The 26,469-nt window shown below is 34.8% G+C and overlaps 1 protein-coding gene across 2 annotated transcripts in view; it reads right to left on the reverse strand.

The window, feature by feature from the left end:
* cntn5 (contactin 5) overlaps positions 1-3,244 on the reverse strand; it is a 519,869-nt gene extending 516,625 nt beyond the window's left edge. For both annotated transcript variants that reach the window (XM_056477908.1, XM_056477906.1), the window contains exon 1: positions 2,877-3,244. The gene's annotated coding sequence lies outside the window, so the exon portion shown is untranslated. The remainder of the gene's footprint in view (positions 1-2,876) is intronic.
* Positions 3,245-26,469: the final 23,225 nt, after the last annotated feature.

Below are 26,469 nucleotides of genomic sequence, written 5' to 3' on the forward strand. Positions count from 1 at the left end.
ATAAACAGTTAAAATATTAATAACCGACAGATAACAAGCCAGTAGATGGTGTAAATTGTCACTTAAACTAAAGAGTTACCCAAAATTGCTTTGCAAGAGAATGGATCTCAGCTACCAGCATTTTTCAAAATATCTTCTTTTGTGTTCAACAGATGAAAGAAACTTAAATAGGTGAAATAACAACCGAAAATTAGTAAATTATGACAAAAATAAATGTTTTTGGGTGAATTATGACTTTATCAACCATAATAGCATAAAGAGATGAATTAGTAATGTACAATTCATGCTATTAACAAACTAATTAGCTGCTCATTAATAGCTATTAATGCAGTAATTGAGTTTATTGGGTAGAATTAAGGATATAAACTAAGATCATACTTCAATAGTGCTAATAAACAGGTAATATATTAATAATAGGCTAAAAAAAGTAATTGGTGTGAATTGTTACTTAAACTAAAGTGTTACCCAAAGTTACTATGCAAGACAATGGGTCTCAGCTACCAACATTTTTCAAACTACCTTATTTTGTGTTCAACAGAAGAAAGAAACTGAAATAGATGAAATAACAATTGAATAATGAGTAAATTATGATAGCATTTTAATTTTTTGGGTGAATTATCAAATTAATAATCATCATAGCATAAAGAGATTAATTTGTAATGTACAATTATCGCTATTAACATACTAATTATCTTCTTATTTATAGTTATTGAGGTAGTAATTGAATGTATTGGGTAGGATCGGGGACATAAAATAAGATCATACTTCATATGTGCTAATAAACAGTAAATATAATAATACTAGGCCAATAAAATGCCAGTAGTAAATGGTGTGAATTATTACTTAAACTAAAGTGTTACCCAAAATTACTTTCCAAGACAATGGGTCTGAGCAACCAACATTTTTCAGAACGTGTTCTTTTGTGTTCAACAGAAGAAAGACACTCGAATAGGTGAAATAACAAGTGAAAATGAGTAAATAATGACAGAATTCTCATTTTTTGGGGGTGAATTATGACTGCAACAATCATAGCATAAAGAGATTTTTCAAAGTATCACCATATTTCAAAGTATCTTATTTTGTGTTTAACAGAAGAAATAAACACACATAACAAGTGGAAATGAGTAACTTATGACATAATTAAAAGTTTTGGGGTGAATAATGACTTTAACAAACATCATTGCATGAAGAGATGAATTAGTAATGTACAATTTATGCTATTAACAAACTAATGAGCTGCTTATGCATAACCATTAAGGTAGTAATTGAGTTTATTGGCTAGGATTAAGAACATAAAAGATCATACTTCATAAGTGATAATAAACAGTTAATATCTTAATAATAGACAGATAATAAGCCAGTAAATAGTGTGAATTGTTACATAAACTAAAGTGTTACCCACAATTACTTTGCAAGACAACTGGTCTCAGCATTTTTCAAAATGTATTAGTTTGTGTTCAACAGAAGAAACAAAAAAAATGACAAATAAAAATAAATAACAAGTGGAATCGAGTAAATTATGACATAATTAAAAGTGTCTGGCTGAATTATGACTATGATAACAATCATTATAGCATATGGAGAGGAATTAGTTTGACAATTTGAATGAGTATCTTTGAGAATAAAAAAAAAAAAAAAAAAAAATATATATATATATATATATATATATATATATATATATATATATATATATATATATATATATATATATCATCCTGTAATATGCTACATTGCGCGTTTCTGAGCATTATAATATCTGCACAAAATCAAGGTTCAGTCATTCAGAATCACATTTTTTGCCATGCACAAAAGTGGTTAATTTGAAGGTTATTTTAGGTTTCATAATGTCAGACACACCAGAACTCTTTCAATTCTTTTAAAGAAAGCCTTTTTTTCTCCTTTTCATCAAGCTTGTGAATAAAGATAAAGTAGTCTAATAAAATATATATCAAACAGTTTAAAAAAATATATCACACGCCAGTATAACACACAAAGGTCTTCATTTGAAAGCAAGACATAAGAACAAATACAGCAGGAAAGTGTTTCTGAGAGCTTACATCAAAGTAAAGTTCAGTCTGAAAACTTTGTGGCTCATGGGACGTTTTCGTGACATATTTTCAGTCTGAGGGATAACTTCGAACTGAGAAAAGACATCGCAAGGCTGAAAGCCAAAAGTGAAGATGTTCAGAGCTACATTATTTCTACTTCCATTCACTGTTATGATAACTGACATTCTTCTTGAGGGGAAAGTAATTTAACTTTTTAAAAGTTCTTCCACATAATTTCACTCTGATTCCAAAGTGAATCGCCTTGACAGCCAGTCAAAACCACTGCTCAATAGGAATCATCATCTATTCCTTCACAAATCACAAATGTCATCAGTCATCTGACAATCGTTGACTATTCAGAGCAAAGAAATTTAACAAAACTGCTGTAATAACAGTTGAAAAAGTTGCATTCAAACATAGTTTTAAACTTAAGCTTCATGGATATTATCCAAGATTATAATTACCTGCTTATATTATAACCCAAAGCGCTCATAATATTTAAAACTGATTTTATGCATACAAAATAAAACGCATTCGTTTTTCAAACCCATTTTTGCATGGCTTTAAACACCCAGGTGAATAATCCGAAACATCTGCATGTTCACAGCACACGCATGCCATCATTTCTGATCGTTTTAGCACCAGCTCCACAACCATACTCTAATTTGTGCCAACACAGGGATGCAGTATGATATAAATCAGCACTTGCGGTGTTTTCCCTGAGCATCACAACCGTACAACTTGCTTCAGGTGGGACACATGGAACTCTCAGCGCTGCTGTAATTGCATTGATAACCAGCACGCACGTTCAGCAGAAATCAGACTTACTCTGGATGTTGCGAGAAAAGAAACGGCTCCTTCCTCTTCTTCCCGTCCGTATAAAGTGAAGCCGTGCGCTTGCGGAATGTCAGATAGTGACAGGTTTTCTTGACGCAAAAAACCAAACGTGGCTTGAGAAATAAAACCCAGACGCTTCGCTCCCGTTGTATCTCTATAGGACGCGCCGTTGCGCCCGGCAGCGCATCCTTTAAATGTATTGCGAGGCGTGCGCGGTCTCCTCCACCTCTCCGGCTGTGGTCCAAAGCTCACCTACGATTCCTTCTCAGACGCGTCTCTCCCTCCCTTCCGACCGAGGCGATGTGAAGCACACACATAGAGAGAGAGAAAGAGAGAGAGGCTGCGCAGTGGCTGGTGGAGTCTCGGGCTGAGAGTCAGTGTTTGAAGCAGCTCGCGCGCATCTCAGCAGCCTCCTCGCGGAAAACTGAGCGAGTCGACAAGCGCGCGCACACTCGCAGCAAGACTTCAGGCACACGCTCATCAAAGTTTAACACCAGAGAGACGCATATATGAAAAAAAATGGCTCTGCATTCTACAGTTGAAAATGAAATTTAAACACAATTCAAATTGTTCTGAATTGTTTTACTGCGTAAAACGGGTTAATACTGCTGCTACTACTACTACTACTACTACTAATAATAATGCATTTTATTTATAGTGGCTTTTCTGAAACTCAAAGCGCTACAAGATATTCAACGACAAATAAAATACAACACAAGCCAGAATTAAGCATCCTTAAACGATTTGTTAATCAACCAACAAAGCCAGATAAGAGGAGGAAAGCAGTTTAGGCTATTTATATTCATTTTAAGCGGGGGGAGAGTTTAAAAATTGACATTTTATATACAGATAACACAATAATAATAATAATAATAATAATAATAATAATAATAATAATAATAATTTCCACGTATTAAAAATTCAGCTCATATAATTTTTTTGCAACAACTTAACTTTAAAATAATTGAGTAAATCCAATTAATATTTCTTCAGTTAATGCACTGTGATTTAACAAGAACTAATAATGAACACCCTTACTGCCATTAATTGAGACAAATACATACTGTAATAATAAATAAGTATTGTTCATTGTTTGTTTATGGTAGTAAACAGACTACATAATATATAGTAATACACTGATCACTGTGGTATTGAAACACCGACCGATTTAAAATGAAACGCTTTCATTTTATAAACCCCATTGGGAAAATAGCTTACAACAGCTTAAAAGAGATAAAACCAGCTTAAAGTGTTGTTAGCTTTATGGTGGTTTTCTTCTTCTTGCATGGCCAAGCATCCTAAAACCATTCACAAATCAGCCAACAAAACCTGATAAGAGGAGCAAAGCAGTTTAGGCTATATTTCTTCATTTTAAGCAGGGGTAAAGTTTAATTATGGATATTTTATGGATATACAAATTGCACAGTTTGTATAATAATAATAATAATAATAATAATAATAATAATAATAATAATAATAATAAAATTTTTCAAATATTTTCTTGATTTGGGGTTGATAATTTTAAATAGTAAATTATAAATAATTAATGTATAATGCCAATATAAAATATGATGATGATTATTTTTATAATTATTGTTGTTGTTTTTGTTGTTGTTATTGTTATATTTATACAACAATATTCAAATTAATAAATATGTAAACAAACAAACAACAAATAAATAAATAAATAAACAAACAAACAAATAAATAAATATATATTAATGGTATAATCTATAAACAGGGCTACAAAACACCGGTACTCAGTGATCCTTTTACGCAGTGTTATTATTATTATTATTATTATTATTATTATTGTTATTAAAATTATTTTAAGCTTAATATGAAACTGTATAAACTATAAACTATAAATCAATTTTTGTTACATTTTAAAACATGACATATTGAGCACAACTGTTAAATAAATAAAATTAGACTCATTGAGATGCTTTTTTATGCTATTAATTTCTTTATTACAATCTAATAATTTTAGATAAAAAGTGATGTGTGGAGATTCATATTATGCAATATGTGACCTTGGACCACAAAACATTGTTGTCTCATTTTGTACTTTAACACACACACACTGGCCACTTTATTAGGTACACCTTACTATTACCGGGGTTGGACCCCCTTTTGCTTTCAGAACTGCCTTAATCCTTTGTAGTATAGATTCAACAAGGTACAGGAAAAATTCAAGATACAGGAAAAGATTTTGGTTCATATCGAATTGAGATTTGTCAGCTCATTTCACCACATCCCAAAGGTTCCCTACTGGATTGAGAACTGGTGACTGTTTAGGCCATTTGAGTACAGTGAACTCATTGTCATGTTCAAGAATCCAGTCTGAGATGATTCACTCTTTATGACATGGCGCGTTATCCTGCAGAAGTACTAATGGGCCCAGAGTGTGCCAAGAATATATGCCCCATACCATTACACCACCACCAGCCGGAATCGTTGATACAAGGCAGGGTAGATTCATGCTTTCATGTTGTAAACACCAAATTCTGACCCTACCATGCGAATGTCACAGCAGAAATCGAGACTCATCAGACCAGCTAATGTTTTTCCAATTCTCTATTGCCCAATTTTGGTGAGCCTGTGCAAATTGTAGCCTCAGTTTCCTGTTCTTAGCTGACAGGAGTGGCACCTGGTGTGGTCTTCTGCTGCTCTAGGTTCCATCTGCCTCAAGGTTCGATGTGTTGTGCGTTCAGAGATGCTCTTCTGCATACCTTGTTTGTAGCGAGTGGATATTTGAGTCACTGTTGCCTTTTTCTCAGCTTGAACCAGCCTGGCCATTCTCCTCTGACCTCTAGCATCAACAAGAAGTTTGTGCCCACAGAACTGTCGCTCACTGGATATTTACTCTTTTTCAGACCATTCTCTGTACACCCTAGAGATGGCTGTGCGTGAAAATCCCAGTAGATCAGCAGTTTCAGAAATACTCAGACCAGCCCGTCTGGCACCATCAACCATGTCACGTTAAAAGTCACTTAAATCACCTTTCTTCCCCATTCTGATGCTCGGTTTGAACTGCAGCAGCTCATCTTGACCATGTCTACATGCCTACATGCATTGAGTTGCTGCCATGTGATTGGCTGATTAGAAATTTGCATTAACAAGCGGTTGGACAGGTGTACCTAATAAAGTGGCCGGTGAGTGTATTTTTGACAAGAGTAAAATAATAATAAGACGAAAACAACATTATATGGACCAATTTTATTGATTTTTATTTCATACTTAAACATTAGACTATTAACTTAAGTAAACCCAATGTTCCATGAAGATATTTAGTAAAATCCCTAGTATATATCAAAACCTTATACATACACTATATATATTTCTCAGTATTTAGAATTTTTTGAACCCTTTGATTCTAGATTAAATAGTGCTATCTCCACATCTCGAAAAATGTATACATCTCAAAAAAATTATACATCACATTTACAAAAATGTATACATCTATATTTTTGAACATTTACTGGTTTTCAGTATATAATCATATGCCATGTTTTCCTTTAAAGACTGACACACTTTCGCATCTAGTCAGGCTATAAGTATCAGACAACTTTTCCCCGTCTCCTCACACTCCCAGACTCTTATTTTGAGACCTCTCATTTTGCATTAAATCAGCATGTTATGTTTATTCATCTCTGTCAAGTCTGTCTCTTTTCTCTTGTCAGGCACAGTCTACCCCTCCGCAATGACAATGAATAAGTCACAGACGTCGGGCCTTGAGGGTTTTATCAGTGCATCAGGATGTTTTTCTCTCCAATCCCTCCACTAGAGGAAGACAATCATGCTCTAATTAAAGCACCATTAATGGAGCAACAAATAAAAAATGTAAACACGCACTCTTGAGACTAACCTTCACCACTCACGATCAGCATTGACACCATTACTTTAATACTCAGTGAAGATCATCCTTCTCTTAAAATGGTGATTTTCTGATTTGATTCCTAAGTATGTTTACATAGACACCAATATTCAGATTTTAATAAGACAATACTCTGATTAAGAGTCTACCATGTAAATAATCATTTTTGATGACCTTAATCCGACTAAAGTCATAATCGAACTAAACAGAAATCGAATTAAGACATGTGGAGCATTCCTATTTTAGTCGCATTATTGAAGTGCAGTACAGACATGTAAACACAACTCAGGTTCAATATTAATACATACCCCTATATATTTCTCAACTCAGGCTCATTTTAAAAATGTACCTCTATGTACCTCCAGGAGCTCCTTTTTTTTTTTTGCAGTTCCTGTTTTTGCGAATCCATCAGAGACCGCTGTGTATGCTTTTTGAGATCTCAAATTCTCTGGGGGAGAGCCATTCACACGTGCTCTTCTTGCATTATTACACTAGAGGCCCCAGTTGACTGACTGACTGACTCATTGACTGACTGACCAATTGACTGACCCCACCCTTCTCCTTCTCTAAACCCAACCAATAGTGTTTTCAAAAGCACTGACTGACCCGCCCACCTACTTCCCTAAACTCAACCAACAGTTTTAATAAGCAATGCAAAAAAAGAAAAGCCCTTGTCTGGTTTTTACCACGTTTTCAGATTTTACCACATTATCATCCTGTTATCTACTTGTTTATCATTTTTTGGCTTCTGTTTTTGTCTTACCCACTCTCTGGAACCATTCTTTGCGGGACTCAAACCTCGTCATCATGGTCAACTTTACTCTGCATCTCAAGTCTGCAGACATACATGGTGAGCTAACTGGACAAACTGGTAACAGCAGGAAAGCCACACAAAGGTAAGCAGTCAACTGGTAAGTGCAAAAGGAACGGCGTCACACTGTGCGTAGCGTTTGTTTTAAAGACAAAATGCAGATTTCTGACTACATAATTCACAATCTTCAGAAATGTATAAAAGGCTACGTTTTCAGAATGAGCCTATTGACATTTCTAGAGATGATGAAATATGTTCCAGGAGCTATGTTTTTTTTTGTTTTGTTTTTGCAAATACACCAGAGGCCGCTGTGTATGATTTTTCAGATTTTAAATTTCTCTCGCGACTGTTGTTCTCACCAGTGGTGGTGCTAACTTGAATGGCGCCCTGGGCGAACCACCCCATATATGCCATATATGCGGGAATGGTTCTCTGTGCGCATGTATTAGTTTGCTTTCAATGTCACCCTAAATTCCCTAAATTTGCAAAATGTCACCCTATTTCCCATGCCTAAATCCTCCACTGGTTCTCTTGTAAATCTACCAGTAGCCACTGTTAACTGACTGACCGACCAACTGATACCCCCTCCCACTGCCTTCCCTAAACCCAACGGACAGTATTTTCAAAAACCCTCGCGGCCGCCTGATTATTACCATGTTTTTAAATCTTTCCAAGTTCTCATCCTGTTATTTACTGGTTTATTTAATTTTTTGCCTTCTTTTTGTTTTACCTGCTTTCTGGAATAGTTCTTCGCCAGAATCAAACCCTATCCACATAGAGGTAAGCAGTCACTTGGTAAGCACAAAAAGAATCAGAAGCCATCTGCGCTATCATACCACCCCGTAGTGTTCATTTTACAGTCGAAATGCAGCCATACATAGCTCTGGCTACATAATTTGCATGCTCCAGAACTGTATACTGGGGTACATTTTCACAATGAGCCCATGTTGTCTAAACACATTAAAACTGTTACTTTTTTGTACATTTTTTAATATGACGCACACACAGATTTTGTCAGGCGTTTGATGGCAAACAAGTTTTTGCACATTTTTCAGTACGATCGGGAAACAATGACTGATCTCATCCAGTACCACCGAGTTTGTCACAGGGGCATGAATGAAAAGTTAGTGAATGAAACTCAATGGTATCCGAATGCCAATGTGGTCTGTTGCTTGCAAATTTGTATCCACTGCTGCCTGTATGCAAGCATAATTAGAGAAATCAACTGCAACTTGTGGCAAAAGTCTAAATTAAATGCCCAAAATCACATATGCTGCCATGATGAACATAGACTGTTGTTGCGTGAAACACCGCAGCTAACTAGCACCGAATGCTGACGTAATAACATTAATTGAACTATGTGCTATAATATGCAAGACAGGAACATGAATGGAACATTCAAAAAGCAACTCATGTAACCACCTTTATATTTTAATTTTGTTTTATTCAGATTAAAGCAAATAATTAGATTACTGATGTCAGTGTCACAGTAAAAAAGGCGGGATCCACACAATCACTATATATCGTCCAAATGCAAATCGATAATAAAGTTACGGTAACTAATAAACTTAAATTTGATTGTAACAGAACCTTTTGTAAAGCTGCTTTGAAACAATAATTCTTGTTAAAAAGAATACAAATATACTTGAATTGAATCGTTGATGCCAATTTAAACCAAAAGAGCTTCTTGTTTACAGTAGATTCTCTGTAAGCTCGGATCATTAAGCATTGAGCACAGTTCTGGAATTGTGCTTTAATAAATTAACCAACTGTCAGAAAAGCCTGACGTCTATACAAGCCCTTCATTAGGACCGAAAGAAAAGGCCAGATCACCAATCAAAACGTCACGTCTCGCAACAACAGATCTGAAAGCTTAAAGGCAGATCCATAATCTCATTTCCATAAAGCCTTCTGTTGTAATTTGCAGGCTTATTCATTTATTAAGCGCATTGATCTTTGTTGTCAAGACGTCTCGATGGGTTCTGAAATATGCTTGTGTCTTCTCAAAACTCAGATTAAGGCAAACGTCTGTTGTTTTTAGCTGCATGGAGACATGCGTTATGGCTTTTAAAGGGGGGTGTTGTGCTCCACTGGCTTTTTATTTTTTAATTCAAATCAATTCAATCAAAGTGTATTGTATAGCGCATTTCACAATAATTATTGTTTCAAAAGGACATTATTGCAGTACAATGAGATTCGAAAAAAATAATATTATTAGTTATGCACGCTGCGACCTGTAGTAAAATTTTTTTTTCTGCATCAGCCACGGTGAGGGCTACGTGACCGTGTAAAGGCCATGTGAAAAAATACAGAAGCCATCGGCGGTATCATACCGCCAGCCTGATCTCACGAGAAAACGTAAGTATTTTACGTTTTGTCAGTTTAGTGGCTAATTCGTACGAATTCGTACGAGTTCAGTCGTACGAAATTGTGCGATTTAAAAAAGGAGGCGTGGCACCTAACCCCACCCCTAAACCCAACTGTCATTGGGGGATGAGCAAATCGTACTAAATTGTACGAATTAGATCGTACGAATTCGTATGAATTAGCCACTAAATCAAAAAGTTACGAATTGCCGTGAGATTGTGTTGCATACCGCCCATAGCGTTCGTTTAAAAGATGGAATGCATCCATTCGTACCTCTGGCTACATAATTCGCGCTCTCCAGAAATGCATACAGCGATTCGTTTTTACAACGAGCCTGTGTTTACCTTGCTAATAGCAATAATTATATTTGAAATTAGTTTAGTTTAGTTTATTCGTTTACAGGGTCAATGCACATTAATAAACATTACTGTAAAATGTGCCAGAATTAGCCAAGAATGGCTATTTTTCTTCTGTAGACCCCTTACAGAACGTTAATAAGTCACACCTAAAATAGAAGCACAGAATAATAACATAAAATACACTTTCATATATAAAGTACAATTAAAAAGTGTCAAACAAAAACAGACTGATGGCAGCAGAAGAGGACAAGAAGTGTCAAGAAAACAGTACCAATGCTGACAATCCTGATTTGTCACTAACCAATTTTTAACATGAGACTGAAAAGAACGAAAAGTAAGTGATCTTTCAATTGTCAGTGGGATGGAGTTCCATTCCCTAGCAGCTTTCACTGAAAATACTGACTGACTAAATTGACTTTTTTGAGAGGAATAATACAATCCCCTCTTTCACCACCTCAGTAGATCGGTGAGCAGTCGATCTAATATTCACAAACTGATTTGGTAGTGAAGTCGGGTTATGTAAAGTCTTAAACAATAAACAGATATGTACATATTTAATTAAATTAGTTAAGTTACTAACACCTTTAACTAATAAACTAATAAATAACAGCTTTTAACAGTTAAAGTAATTTATTATTATCTATTATTAGCCTCCGTAGGCAATTTTTTTTCCAAGTGTCTACAGAACAAAGCACTGTGATACGATGACTTGCCTAATTACTCTAACTTGCCTAGTTAACCTAATTAAGGCTTTATATTGCACTTTAAGCTGATTACTAGTATCTTACATAGTAAATATTATTTTCTGTCATCATGGCAAAGATAAAAGAAATCAGTTTTTATTATGATTTGTGTTGAAAAACAGCTTTTCATTAAACAGAAATTGGAGAGAAAAAAAATGCAGGGGCTAATAATTCAGGAGGGCTAATCATTTTGACTTCAACTGTACATGCTCACTAAAGTGTTTTTGTGTATTAACTGCATATGTGTTGTCCTCGAAGTCTTTATTATAATTTGTTCTGTATGAAAATGATTTGCAAAATGATCAGCTCCTCTGGGCGGCAGGATCAATGTTTGTCCTCTGGGGGAGCTGTTATCCTTTTATTGATACAAGTGATTCTGAGGTGGGCTGCACGCACTACCAACCCTCACAGCTAATTTGTATATATTGGGATGCTTGTGTACAGCGTTGTGTGACGCTAATGACCAAACCAGATGCACTGGAAGGGAACAAACTCCAAAATAATAACGTTACAAGGGACAGAACTGTTTGCTCATCAGTTTTTCAGAGGCAATGCATATTTAGAGGGCCGGAGCAGTGTGTATTCTCAGCAAGATGACCTGCGGAGAGAAGATTCTGGCGTAAAAATACCATCTCTCATCCTCCTCGGTAACTGTCTGAGAAGCAGGAGTCTCTGTTTCCGTCATTAATTAAACAGAAGCCTCTGCTCTGCTTTCGGCCCTGTGTGCATTAGCTCCATTTCACAGTGGCTGCATTTGTTCACTCCTCTTCGCCCCGAAAGTTCATTCCTCTAAATAACAATTCTCAGCTTATGCTCGCTTTGAAGGCGAACTCTTTCGGGTTGACAGGTTTCGTCCTATTCTGTCTGCCTTCAAGCGCGGTAAATTGTGCTCCTCTTTATTTATTTTTATTTCCTCAAAGGCTTCTTTGGCTCGTCGCTTGACAGTCATTTCAAATCCTGCCTTTGTTTTATCTGTCGTTACAAATCGCATTTAGGTTAAAAGCAGCATGGAGTTTGTTGGCTGCTTTTGAAACTTTCAAATAATGTAACTGAGATTAATCATTAAGAAATTTTGTTTTTAGGGATGTTAGTCAGCTTTTAAACCTGACTAACATCCCCAAATTTAATTGGAGGCATACTGATACATAAGGACCAAAATGAGTGTTTGTTTGTTTAGTTGGTTGGTTGCTTGGCTGCCTGGCTGCCTGGCTGGCTGGCTGGCTGGCTGGCTGGTAGATTGGTTGGTTGGTTGGTTGGTTGGTTGGTTGGTTGCTTGCTTGGTTGGTTGCTTGGTTGGTTGCTTGGTTGGTTGCTTGGTTGGTTGCTTGGTTGGTTGCTTGGTTGGTTGCTTGGTTGGTTGCTTGGTTGGTTGGTTGGTTGGTTGGTTGGTTGGCCGGCTGGCTGGCTGGCAGGTTGCTCGGTTGCTTGGTTGTCTGGCTGGCTGGTTGTTTGGTTAATTTAGTTGGCTGGTTGATTGGTTGGTTGGTTGGTTGGTTGTTTGGCTGGCAGGCTGGTTGGTTGGTTGCTTGGTTATTTGGTTGCTTGGCTGACTGGCTGCCTGGCTGGTTGGCTGGCTGGCTGGTTGGCTAGCATGCTGGCTGGTTGTTTTCTTGCTTGGTTGGTTGGATGATTGGTTGATTGGTAGCTTGGCTGGCTGGATACTTGGCTGGCTGCTTGGCTGGCTGGATGGTTGCTTGCTTGCTTGGTAAGCTGGTTGGTAGGTAGGTAGGTTGGTTAGTTGGCTGGCTGGCTGGTTTGTTGCTTGGTTGGCTTGTTGGTTAGTTGGTTGGCTAGCTAGCTAGCTGGTTGTTTTCTTGCTTGCTTGCTTGGTTGGTTGGCTGGCTGGTTGGTTGGTTGGCTGGTTGATTACTTGGTTGGTTGGTTGGTTGGTTGGTTGGCTGGCTGGTAGGTTGGCTTGCTGGTTTCTTGGTTGGTTGGCTAGCTGGCTGCCTGGCTAGCTGGCTGGTTGCTTGGTTGGTTGGTTGATTGGTTGTTTGATTTCTATGTTTATTAACTGCATGTCTAATAAATTTATGGACAGATGGACATTCCAATAATCATTGTGCATGTTGTGCGATAGACTTTTTCTCCTTTTTGCGGTTTTAGACAAGTTAATGTCATGCTTTTAATATATTTTCATTAATTCATTGCTATATGCATGCATCTATGTATATGTATGTATGTGTGTACGCATGTATATTTTAAATTAAACATATTTTAAAGGCAGTTATGTGCATTTTAATTAAGCTTAATTTATTAGTTGATTTGTTTGTTTGATTGATTGATTTGTTTGTTTAGTAACTGATTGTGAAATAAATTGTGCATGCTAATATGAATTTATTTAATGGATTACACACATTTTAAAGGCAATTATGCACATTTAATTAAGCATAACAATGTATTGATTGATTGATTGACTGTTATTGGTAAATTGATTGATTGATTGGTAGACTGTTTAGTACTTTGTTATGCAAACACTGTTAGTCTTGTTAGTGTACACTGTTAGTGTCTTTGCTCAGTATACAAGAGATGCAGGTTGAAAACCCAAGCTATTATGTGATTCTTATTCATTTATTTTGTAATAAATTGCATCTGGACTTGAAAGCCAATGTTCACCATGCATTTCACCAATGCATGAAAACGAGATGAGAGAGCTTTGACATTTGGATAATAACTCCTTTTGTGCTCAAATGGAGGAAAAAATAAAGTCACATTACTATGAAGTGACATGAGGGTGGGCAGATAATGACAGCATTTACAGTTTCACTGGACTGACCAGATTGAAACTGTATTTTCAAACAGAATTTACTTTTGTCTTTTGCAAACTTGCACAATAAAGCCACTTTCAAAACAATTGGTAAGTTTCATATTTAGTCATTCAACATTAATTTTCCTTCGACTAAAACTGGGCTTTGTGGGTGCAAAATTCTGTCGTACGGCGCTGCGAAAAGGCACGGGATTAAACAAGATGATTAGACATTAAAAAAGCGAGCGATTGCTCCATGTTTTAAATTTCTGTTCAGAGAGGTCATGTTTTGATCCTCGATTGGTCTCATGCAGTCAAGTGATGCGATTTCACAGGTCAGAGTTCCCCAAGCTTGAACTTTGCACCTCAGCAAACTGCGAAACTTAACGCATGACCCTGCGTTTCTGGTCTGATCCATTCGCATACGTATGAATGGAAGTCTATGGGAAGACAAGCCCAGTGTGATCGCAGCTTTAGTCTCTATTTCAGAAGTCGCCACAGCGGAATAAACCACCAACTATTCCAGTACGTGTTTTATGCAGCAGGTGACCTTCCAGCCACAAACCAGAATTGGCAATCAAAATTGAGAATGTTTATTTTATAGTGCACATTGTTATTCTTTAGGTCAGGGGTGTCAAACTCAGTTACTAAGGGGCCGCAACCCTCCATAGTTTAGTTTTAACCCTGCTTCACACTTGACTGTGGGTTTCAAACAAGCTTCAAGAACTCAATTAGTATGATCATGTGTGTTTAATTAGAGTTGGAACTAAACTGTGCAGAGCAGCGGACCTCCAGGAACCCCTGCTTTAGGTGAACAATCAATCCCTCTAATTTAATCCACTAAGAAAAAAAAAAAGAAAACAGGTCCTTCTCTGATGATGTTAGTTTGACAGCTTCAGCCATAATATCTGTGCCCATGCCCCTCATACCATTAGTCCTCATACCATTAGTTTACTATGAGGGAATGATGCCCAAAAAGAAAGCCCCATCCCCTACTTAATATTCTGTTTCAGTTATGCATAAACATACTAAAATTAAACTCTGAACAACTTCTGGTTCACGCAGACTTTAAAGCATATTTACACTGTTACATATTTTTACATATTACAGAAAGCAGGTAATACAAAAACAAAAGCCAAAAAAACAAAAAAAAAAAAACACATAAATAACAGGGCGAGAAAGTGGTCTGAAAACATGGTAAAAATCAGAGATTTATTTTTCTGGAATGCTTTTCAAAACATGGTTGGGTTTAAGAAAGTGGGTGGGCGCTGGTCAATCAGTGCTTTTTAAAACACTATCTATCGGTGGGGTTTAGGGAAGGGGGTGGGAAGGGGCATTGGTCGTTTGGTCAGTCAGTCAGTCAATCAATCAGTCGACAGCGGCCTCTGGTGGATTTAAACGAGAACAGCATGCGCGAATGGCACTCAAAAACTCTCTAGTGCTCTCCAGAAATGTACAAAGGGCTTGCAACTTACATTAGTCAAACGAACTAAAATATAACTTATACTTTGTATAAAATACAAAAAAGTTGAAAACTTTGTTGCCTTTTTGTCATTTTTTACAGTGATCTGTGTGTATGTGTGCCCCCCTTTGAATTTTTTTTTTCTTTTTTAAATATTTCCAAAATTATTTTTAGCAGAGCAAGGAATTTTCACAGTATGTCTGATAATACTTTTTCTTCTGGTGAAATTTTTTTTTTGTTTGTTTTATTTTGGCTAGAATAAAAGCAGTTTTTATTTTTTTTAAATTATTTTAAGGTCAAAATTATTCGCCCCTTTAAGTGTGTATATACAGTTGAAGTCCCCCCTGAATTAATAGCCCCCTGTTTATTTTTCCCCCAATTTCTATTTAACAGAGAGAGGATTTTCTCAACTCATTTGCAAACATAATAGTTTTAATAACTCATTTCTAATAAGTGATTTATTTTATCTTTGCCATGATGACAGTAAATAATATTTTACCACATATTTTTCAAGACACTTCAATACAGCTTAAGGTGACTTTTAAAGGCTTAACTACACTCAAAATAATATTTTTTTACTAGTTCAAACTACTTATTTAAAATTAGCCGAAACAACACAATTCTTGAGATTTCATTCGGAAAACTTAATTTTTTAATGTTCAATCAACATAAATTTGTTAAAAGTGTTAAGTTAACTTAATCGATTTGTGTTAGGCCAACATGAATGAATTGTGTGTAACCCTGCATTTTTTACATTGTAGCTTAATTAGGTTAACAAGGCAGGTTAGGGTAATTAGGCAAGTTATTGTATAAAGATGGTTTGTTCTGTAGACTAAAAATTATCTAAATATACATATATAAAAAAATAACTTAACGGGGCTAATAATTTTGACCTTAAAATGTTTTAGTTTTTTTTTTTTAATAAAAACTGCTTTTACTTTATTTATTTTATTGAGAAAACAAATAAAACTTTCTCCAGAAGAAAAATATTATCAGACTTACTGTGAAAATTTCCTTGCTTGGTTAAACACCATATGGAAAATATTTTAAAAAGAAAAAAAAATCAAATATATAGTAAGTAATGCAATGTGTATTTATGTAACATATGTATTGTGTATAGATTAGCCATACACCCAAAGCACTTTACCATCATGAGGGGCGATCTCTCCACACCACCACCAGTGGGATGCACCCAATTGGATGATGCAACGGCCGTCACAGTACAACAGCGCCATTGCACTCACCACACAGCTATAGGTAGAATGGAGTGACAGTGATACAGCCAATTCGGTGGATGGTGATGATTGGGAGGCCATGATGGGTAAGGGCTGATGGAGGGAATTTGGCCAGGTCACCAGGGTTACACACCTACTCTTTACGAGAAGTGCCATGGGATTTTTAATGATAACAGAGAGTCAGGATCTTGGTTTAATGTCTCATCTGAAAGATGGCACTCACTGACAGTATAGTGTCCCCTTCACTTTATTGGAGCATGAGGACTCACACAGACTGCAGGTTGAGTGATCCCTGTTGGCCTCTCTAACACCTCTTCCGGCAGCAACGGAAGATCTCCAATCCAGTTACTGATCAGGCTCAGCTCTGCTTAGCTTCAGTGAGTAACCAGTCTTGGGCTGCAGTGTTATTTGGCTATACAATATATATAATTATTATTTGAAGTACTCATTGTTTATCAAAAATAGATAAAATTTGGTTAGAAGATCTGATGAGAAGCTATAAGCTAGAAAAAAAAAAAGATCCTTATTGGTAGTGATATGAAATATGATGGCTTATATCTTATCAATGCAAATTTTGCATTAAAGTTTTAGAGAAACCTTGCTTATAGAATAGACAACCGCTAATAACACCCTGAAGAACTTTATTTTTGATTTCAGGGGAACTTTAATCTTTAGTAGACCTACACTACGTGAAGTAAATGTACAGGTAAACAGAAATAGTGATAAAGTGATGGCCGGGTGGCACACAGGTACAAATTGCTGAAGTGATACTTCTTTATGAGCGCTCAGGGGCAGTAAGTGGAAGATTACAAGTTTTTAACTTTTTCGAGGTCCATAAACTCTGACCTTTTTTTTGCCCTTGATCAACTCTCTTGATTCAGTGTTAATCAAGAGGGACTGAGTCTGTAATAAGTGCACTGTAAAGAAACTTTCACAGCGGCAGGGTGCCAGTGCTTGTGCCAGAACCATTGGCAATCTAAAACTGGCAGCACAGTCTCTTTATCTCTCCCTGTCCATCTAAAATAACACCGCGCTTATAAATCTAATAGTCTGGATTGATTGCTACAGCATGAATTGTACTCATCTAATCTGGAACATTGTGTTATATGCCAGCAATGTTACATCAAATTACTGTGGATGTAATTTGGATGATTTTAATACAAGTAGAGTATTTATGAAGGATCCTGTGATGGTGAAGACTTTAGTAATGATATGTTAAAAGGCAGAATGTTAACATATGTTGTGCAAGAAAGAAAAAAAAGTGCAAATAAGTGCAAAAACCAAATTGCTCTTTCAGTTTGCGGTCGTAATGATTTACAGACGACTCAAATGCAGTTTTGGTGGGTATAAGAGACATAATATAATTAAAATATACAATTTTTATATGCAATTTTTGTTTCCAATAATGTGAATTTATTTATTTATAATATAATATAATATAATATAATATAATATAATGACAAAAAGCTTAAGGAAAAGGGATGAATAATATAATCTAATATTATAGTATTTATAATATTTTATTTTAGTTTTATTATTTGTTTGTTTGTTTCAAATGTTGTGAGTTTTTTTTATTATTTTTTATATTTTTCATTATTTATTTATTTATTTATTTAAATAATATAATATAATATAATATAATATAATATAATATAATATAATATAATATAATATAATATAATATAATATTAGAGACTCAGCTGAAGGAAAATGAATGAATAATATAACATTATATTTGATTTAATTTAATTAATTTATTTATTTATAATAATATAATACAACACAATATACTATATTATAATATTTTATTTTTGTTTTATTATTTGTTTGTTTGTTTCCAAGGTTTTGAATTTAATTTTATATTTTTTGCTATAACCATTTAATACATTTGTTTATTTATTTATTTATTTATTTATTTATTTATTTATTTATTTATTTATTTATTTATTTATTTATTTATACATATACATATATATATATATATATATAGTGTACAGATTTGCAAAATATTGAAACATATCATTATACCGCATTGTAGTGCATATTAACATATCATGCATATTATAATTATATAGTATATTATGTAATTTACTTCGGTCATTCTGAAAACGTACCCCTATATACATTTCTGGAGATTGCGAATTATGTAGCCAGAGGAACGTATGGTTGCATTTCGTCTTTAAAACGAACGCTATGGGACGGTATGAAGTCGTTTCTTTTCATGCTTACTAGCTGACTGCTTACATCCATATGGATGACTTTGCTGCTGATACCAGCGATCGCCACATCCTTTGGAGGATTTGAGATGCAGAGCAGAGTTGACCGCAATGACGGGGTTTGAGTCTGGTGAAAAACAGGTCCAGAAAGCAGGTAAGACAAAAACAAAAGCTAAAAAATAAAACAAACAAGTAAATAACAGGGTGAGAAGAGGTAAAATCTGAAAATTTGGTAAAAAAAAAAAAAAAAAAACAGGCTGTCGTGAGGGCTTTTCTTTTTCTGGATTGCTTTTCAATACACTGTTGGGTTGGGTTTCGGGAAGTGAGTGGGTGGATTGATCAGTCAGTCAGCCAGTCAGTCGACAGCGGCCTCTGGTGGATTTACACAAGAACAGCAGGCGCAAATGACACCCAAGAGAGAAATTTGAGATTTTAAAAAGCATACACAGCGGCCTCTGGCAGATTCACGAAAACAAAAACAGCAAAAAAACGTAGCTCCTGGGATGTATTTGGCCCTTTCCTGAAATGTATATAGGGCTACGTAATCAGGGTTTTTTTTTTTCTTTTTTTACCAGATCCCAGATTACATCTTTGACAATCATTTTAAAAACAGAACTCAAGTTTGGATTTGAACTATTAAGGATGGTTATCCTTTGGTCAAACCAGTGCATTGACCCCAGCACTGTAAAAAAACAAAACAAAAAAACCCACACATTTCAATTTTGATCGAATCATTTGCTAACTGACAACTTACTCACGTATACCATCACTTTATATCAAGTCTCAGGTAAAGTGTTGAACCCCCTGGAGATTCTGTTTAATTAAACATCCGAACAGAAAAATCAATGCAGGCCCATGAACTGCTCTATCAGAGATCCAACCATGTTTTATGAATATCATTCACGGTGACTGGCTCCAGCCTTACGAACGTCGTCAATTGCTTCTCAGAATATTGCTAAAATAAATTTCCACGGTCATCTTCATCTAGCGCGGTAAAATAGCTGGAGGCAATTAAATACTCACTCAAGGGGGTAATGCATCTCTCCTGTTTAGACAGAGCGATCCTTTACCTCGGTCTCATGTAATTAGCAACAAATCACAATCTCTTAGGGTTTTCCCATGCGCTGAATTCCACTTACTTTCTCATCAGCTCTTTCAGACAGTGGAGACGAGATGTAATCAAGGCTCTCATCCACCACTGCTACCTGATTTTAACATCACAAAATGACTTTTCCAAGAGTGACCCTTAACAGAGCTTTAAAGAAGAATTTACTACCCTACATCCACTAAATTAAACTGCTGTAAAAATGCATCAGATATATATATTTTTTTGTTTGTATAAACCTGATAATCAACCTCAGTCGTAATCAAAACTACTAAATTACTTAGAAAATTACAGGATTTGAACTCTTTAATTTGCAAGTTCACACATGATGTGACTGATTTGGTGAAAAACCCCCCACAAAATTACATATTTTCAATATAAAAAGTAATTGTGAACTGGATTCTATTACCATTTATCACAGTTTTGGACATGTAAAAGGATTAGTAACAACATTGTCTTTGATGCATTGTTAGATTTTCATTTTTTCTTTTGCCCCATTCACTTCCATTATAACCACATTTAATGGTGCACAAATACACAGTCTTTGTTTTTGTTTACTCCATGTAGTTCTGAGAGCTGAGTTGCGTATTTTGATCAAGGTACAGTAAGTACGTAAAGGTCACTCACACACTCAGACACACATACACACACTTTAATTTGCTGTTATACTGTTATACTCCATATACAATCCAGAAACTAAGCTTTTTCTGCACAGGCCTATTCTAAAGGGTTAATGGTGCCAACTGATGATCAACAGTAAAAACTACTAATTTTACCTCTTTCCAACAGGGAAAACCACCAACAATCAAAAACCCATGATTATATGATATCATGGCTTTGTAATAAAAAAAGTGGTAATAATGAAAGTAAATGGGGCAAAAACAGTCATCAACAGTAAATTAGGGACAAATAAATGAAAATTTATTTAAAACAATGCATCAAAGGCAATCTTACTTCGTATGTTAAATACTTTGAATCCACAGTTACTTTTTATATTTTTTAAAAAAAGTTCAATTTGTGTGTTTTTTTATCAAATCAATGACATAATTTATGATTTTGGCAATTAAAGAGTTAAAATCCTGTAATTTTCTAAACAATTTAGTAGTTTTGATCAGGTCTAAGGTTGATTAACAGATTTATGCAAACAAATTTTTTTTTGTTATATTTATCTGATGAATTTGTACAGCAGTTTAATTTAGTGAAGGTTTTCATCTCTAACATAACAAAAGTGTTGTAAATTTGCTCAGAGTGTATTGTTGAGTTCTTTAAAAAATTCAAAGCATTTTCTCAAAATATGTGTCAAAATAACATTTGCCACCAAAGTCATTCTGCTAGCCGAAACACAGAAAATGGCCAAATTAAAACTCAAAGTCACCCCAGAGTGGATGAAAATATGCCCTACAGTACATAAGGGGTAAACTATAAGGGACGTTGCCAGTTTGACGAAAAATAAAACCTATGCTCTGCATCGGCACTATTGTTTTCAGTCGTTTCCCCAAAGCTGGTCATCCACACTGAATGACTGAACATGCTTTCATGTGTTAAAGGAATATTTCAGCCAAAAATGAAAATTTACTCACTATTTACTCACCCTAAAGTGCTTCCAAACCCTTATAAGCTTCTTTCCTCTGTTGAACACAAAAGATATTTTGAAGAAAGCTGAAAACAACCGTTGACTTCCATAGTGTTTATTTATTTATTTATTTATTTTACTATTGAAGTCGATGGGTGCCAGCAAAGGGAATTCTTAAAAATGTATTTTGTGTACACAAGAAAATAATAAAACTGATAAAGGCTTAAAACTAAACCATGAGGTAATTTTCTTTCTTTCTTTCTTTCTTTCTTTCTTTCTTTCTTTCTTTCTTTCTTTCTTTTTTGTTTGATAACCCCTAAATTAATCAAAGAAGTATTCTTTTAAACTGGCTTTTATTTACTTCACATCTTTTTTTTTTCCCACACATCACATTCTTTGCCTCTTGAATGAATCGTGAATTTCAAATATTTTAATGCACTCAAATCTATTGATTATCCCTTACTTATTCCATGGTCTGTCATTTTTTTTTTTATTCTGATTGGCTAGAAAATGTGCAATAAGATAATCCACCAGTAGTTCCAGTCAGTTTTGATCACAATTTGTCCTGCATCCACTGAAATTTCTCCAGATTCCTTAAATCTTTTTAATGATGTTACACACTGTTAAAGCTGAAATATCCAAATGTCTGTCTTTATTTCTTTCTTTCTTTCCATTTCAACAATTTTATCATGTATTTGTTGGCTAACTGGTGATCCTGTGCTTATCTTTGCTCCTAAAACACTAGGGCTGCATCCGAAACCGCCTACTATTCAGTAGGTACTGCATTTGAATTTAAACGTACTACTCGGCCGTTAGAAAAGTATGTTCTATACAGTATGAATGAGAAAAGTATGAATGGAATTCGGACGCACTACATACGCCATTTTGTCACGGTCACATGACCTACCTGTGTCAGTTGCGTCGCTTTACTCCTATTCATGCATTCGCTTGCCGGGCATCATGGGATAGCGCAGCATGCATGGGATGCGCACTTCAGAATCTCGCAGAAAGTAGTAAGTCATCCGGGTACTTCTCGCATGCTGATTTTCGAATTCTATGAATTCGGACATACTACTCAGCTCGCATACTGATTTTAGCGTACTGTATAGTATGGAAGTATGCGGTTTCGGATGCAGCCTAGACCTTTCTTTTGTACCAAATCATAATTACAATCACCTGTTGACATGACCTGTTTCAAATCCCATCATCATTTAACCAATTTACCTGATTACTGGCCCTAAATTGCTCCTGTTTCAACTTTTGGAATGTGTTGCAGATCTGAATGACAGGAAAGCATGTATGTTTACAAATTAAATGAAGTTTAACAGACAAAACATCAAATATTTTGTGTTTATATTGTGTGTAATGAAACACAAGTCAAGGTAAACTTGGAAATAACAACTTTATTTTTCTTTAATAGCGTTTTCCATACTCTCCCAATATTTTCTGTTTTGGGGTTGAATGTGTTTCAGTGTACTTAACCAAAGCAACAATGAAACCAAAAACCTTTTTTAGATAATTATACAATTATAGATATAACAGATTATCACATTCTGTTCTATTCTGTTGAGGGTATTATTTTCTTTTAAAGGGCACCTATGATGAAAATCATCATTTGGAAGCTGTTTGAACAGAACTATGTGTAGGTATAGTGTGTCCACAGTCATATGGGGTGATAGAAACACAATAGTTTATTTTTGTAAATTTCCTGACATTAAAAAAGGATCCAAATCCTTCCTATTTTTAGGCAACGTGACCTAGGAGTGAGGTTCCCCACCTACCCAATTGATTGACAGGCACATATCAAAATGTCTCCGTACACTCTCAGAAATGAAGGTACGTGAGCTGTCACTGGGGTGGTACCTTTTCAAAAGGTACACATTTGTACTTAAAGGGTCCATATTGGTACCTCAAAATTATATATTAGTACCTACAAATTTTAAGAGAAACACTTTTAAACTTTTTAGGTATTAATATGGACCTTTTAGGTACAAATGTGTTCCTTTTGAAAAGGTACCACCCCAGTGACAGCTCGAGTACCTTTATTTCTGAGAGTGTAGTAACGCGTATAATCATGTCAACAAGACAAGACATGCACAAAGAAACTGAGATTAAAAGATCTGTTCCAACTCTCTGTGTTTTACAAGTTTAAAATGTTTAAAAACAGTGCATGTGTGTAATGAATTACAGCGATTTTACTGTCTTTATCACCACAGCCGCATGTCAGCACAATTATAAAAGAAGACACTTCGATCACAATTTGTGGACATTAAATCAAGTTTATATTGTCAGGTTTATTTTGTACATTATCATAACAATATCCATACAGCAGTATAAATAGTGCAAAGTAAAATGCGCATGCTGTGTGTCTGCGTGTATGTACGTGAACTTTGTAACAACATCGTGTGTGACTCATCATTAAAGAAAGGCTTGAATTAACTCCACAACAAATACATCAAATAATCATTGGGAAAGTTCTTACTGTAGTATTTCTCACAAACGTTACGCGAGATCTGCTTCCTTCATGTCTGTCACTGTGCTGTTTATCTGAGGCAATCAGCCAGAGACTGAGGCATGCTCTGACTGGCACGTGTGAACGGTGGGTGGGAAGAATTAGCATTAAAGGCACAGGCCACAAAAACAGCAATATTGTGTTCAGAGCAGAAAACTCCAACATTCTGAAAATTATAATAAATAATCTGATGTGTGTTGTGAGCTGAAACTTTGCATACACGATCTGGAGATTCAAAAGACGTATATTAAATCTTGAAAAGGGGGTAAAATAGGGGCGCTTTAAAGACTGTTGTCATGAACAGAGAAATAAAAAATTATTGTTTGACATACAAGAGGTCATTATATTATAATAACACCCTGTAGGTAACAGAACTCAATCTCTTTTGTTAGCCTTAAAACCGCTTTTCTTTCATTTTAAATCAATTACATTTTAGATTTGATCGTTTGAATAAGTGCGAGCGCTGCTTCCAAACATACCCTTGCATGGTTTGACTAAAATGCAACCAAAGACATGTAAACAAACCAAAAACATGACATGATGTGACAAGATGTGATCACTAAAAGGACAAAATTCTGGCACTTCAAGCGAGGCTTTTTTTTCTTCTTCGCATTTGTGATTGTGCTCATTATTTTTGAATACAGGCATCAGAGTCTCTTTTCATTTGTGTGTAATGGAAGAATTCCTGCTGCTCTTTTGTCTCATTTACACATTTTATAAGCTCTTCACAAGTTACTGTTGAAAAGCACACTGCAGTGTTATGGATGTTCAGTGGTCTCTTTAAGTTCATTGTTCGCGACCAAATGCATACTATAATATTAATTTGTGGTTTGGAATAACGAACTAAACAAGGGAACACACAATCATCAGGAAGAACAAATTCCTACTTAACATTCTTTTTCTCTAGAAGAATAAAAATAATAAGACTGATTTGACATGAGGGTGAGTACGTGGTTTTTTAAGGGGATGAATACATCTTTAAGCCGTTCTAACCCTGCAGAGCTAAATCAGCCCATTTTACTTTCACATTCTGACACATTTCGCAGTGAAAATCAATAAGAAAAAAATTAGGCCAGGATGTGATTTTATCCATCCGGGATTGATTGGATCATGAGCGCTGTTCTGTCTGACAGGTGGTTGTTGGGGAGAAGATGAAAAGTATGAAGGCTCTACAACATTTACATATTACAGTATTTTTAAGAAAGGTTCTGAAGATAAGCATTTACCGTATTTAATTTTGGATTACTACACATTTCTATTAAATACTGCACTGAAAAAAGATGTTTTGGATAAACTCTTAATAACTAAGAAATACTTAAGTTCAAAGCCATTTCCACTCAAAAAAGTTTATATGCTGGTACTATGCTACTGTATATAACACTACCAATGCTGCTAATAATAATAAGTAACATTATATTAATAATACTACTTTCTTAGATTGTTTTAATTTATTGTATTCATTTATTATTTTAATTTATGTATTTAATTAGCAATTTTGATTATGCATTTTTATGTATGTATATATGTATGTATGTATGTATGGATATATGTATGGATGTATGTATGTACGTACAGTTGAAGTCAGAATTATTAGCCACCCTGTTTATTTTTTCCCCCAATTTCTGTTTAGCGGAGAGACAATTTTTGAACACATTTCTAAACATAATAGTTTTAATAACTCATTTCTAATAACTGATTTCTTTTATCTTGCCATGATGACAGTAAATAATATTTTACTACATATTTTTCAAGACACTTCTGAACAGCTTAGGTGACATTTAAAGGCTTAACTATAGGTTAATTAGGCAGGTTAGGGTAATTAGGATAGTTATTGTATAATGATGGTTCTGTAGACTAACGTAAAAAAATATATATATATTGCTTAAAGGGGCTAATAATTTTGACCTTAAGATGTAAAAAAAAAAAAAAAAAAAAAAAAAAAAACTGCTTTTATTCTAGCCGAAATTAAAAAGTAAGACTTTCTTCAGAAGAAAAAATATTATCAGACACACTGTGAAAATTTCCTTGCTTTGTTAAACATCATTTGGGAAATATTTAAAATAGAAAAAAATCAAAGGGTGGTTAAAAGTTCTGACTTCGACTGTATGTAATAATTAATTATTTAATTAATTTATTTTTTTTTATTGACAAAGTTTAAACTAGATTCTATAATTCTGGCTTATACCAATTGGGTACATTTATTCTGTTTTATTTTATTGTATTTAATTTAAATTTTTTTTGGCACTTTAAGCTAATACACAGGCAAAATTGTTAAACAAATCCTTCAACTTAAACATTGTATGTGCTTGTATTTATTTAGTGATCCAATTTTAATGGGTTACAGTACCAATGGGTTAAATGTGAATATCATTTAAAATGTATTTATTTATTTATTTATTCATTCATTTATTTTTTTTTCTTTCTTTCTTAAAAAGTAAAAACTAGATCTTATAATTCTGGATTAGACCAATATAAAATGTCACTTTAAATAATGTTCACCATTGTCCATGCAAACACTGTAATTCAGACCACATAAATGATCTCACTTCATATAAGAAGTGATAAATAAGAGAAACTT

The sequence above is a fragment of the Danio aesculapii genome, chromosome 18, assembly GCF_903798145.1.
Source record: "Danio aesculapii chromosome 18, fDanAes4.1, whole genome shotgun sequence".
Classification (NCBI taxonomy): Eukaryota; Metazoa; Chordata; class Actinopteri; order Cypriniformes; family Danionidae; genus Danio; species Danio aesculapii.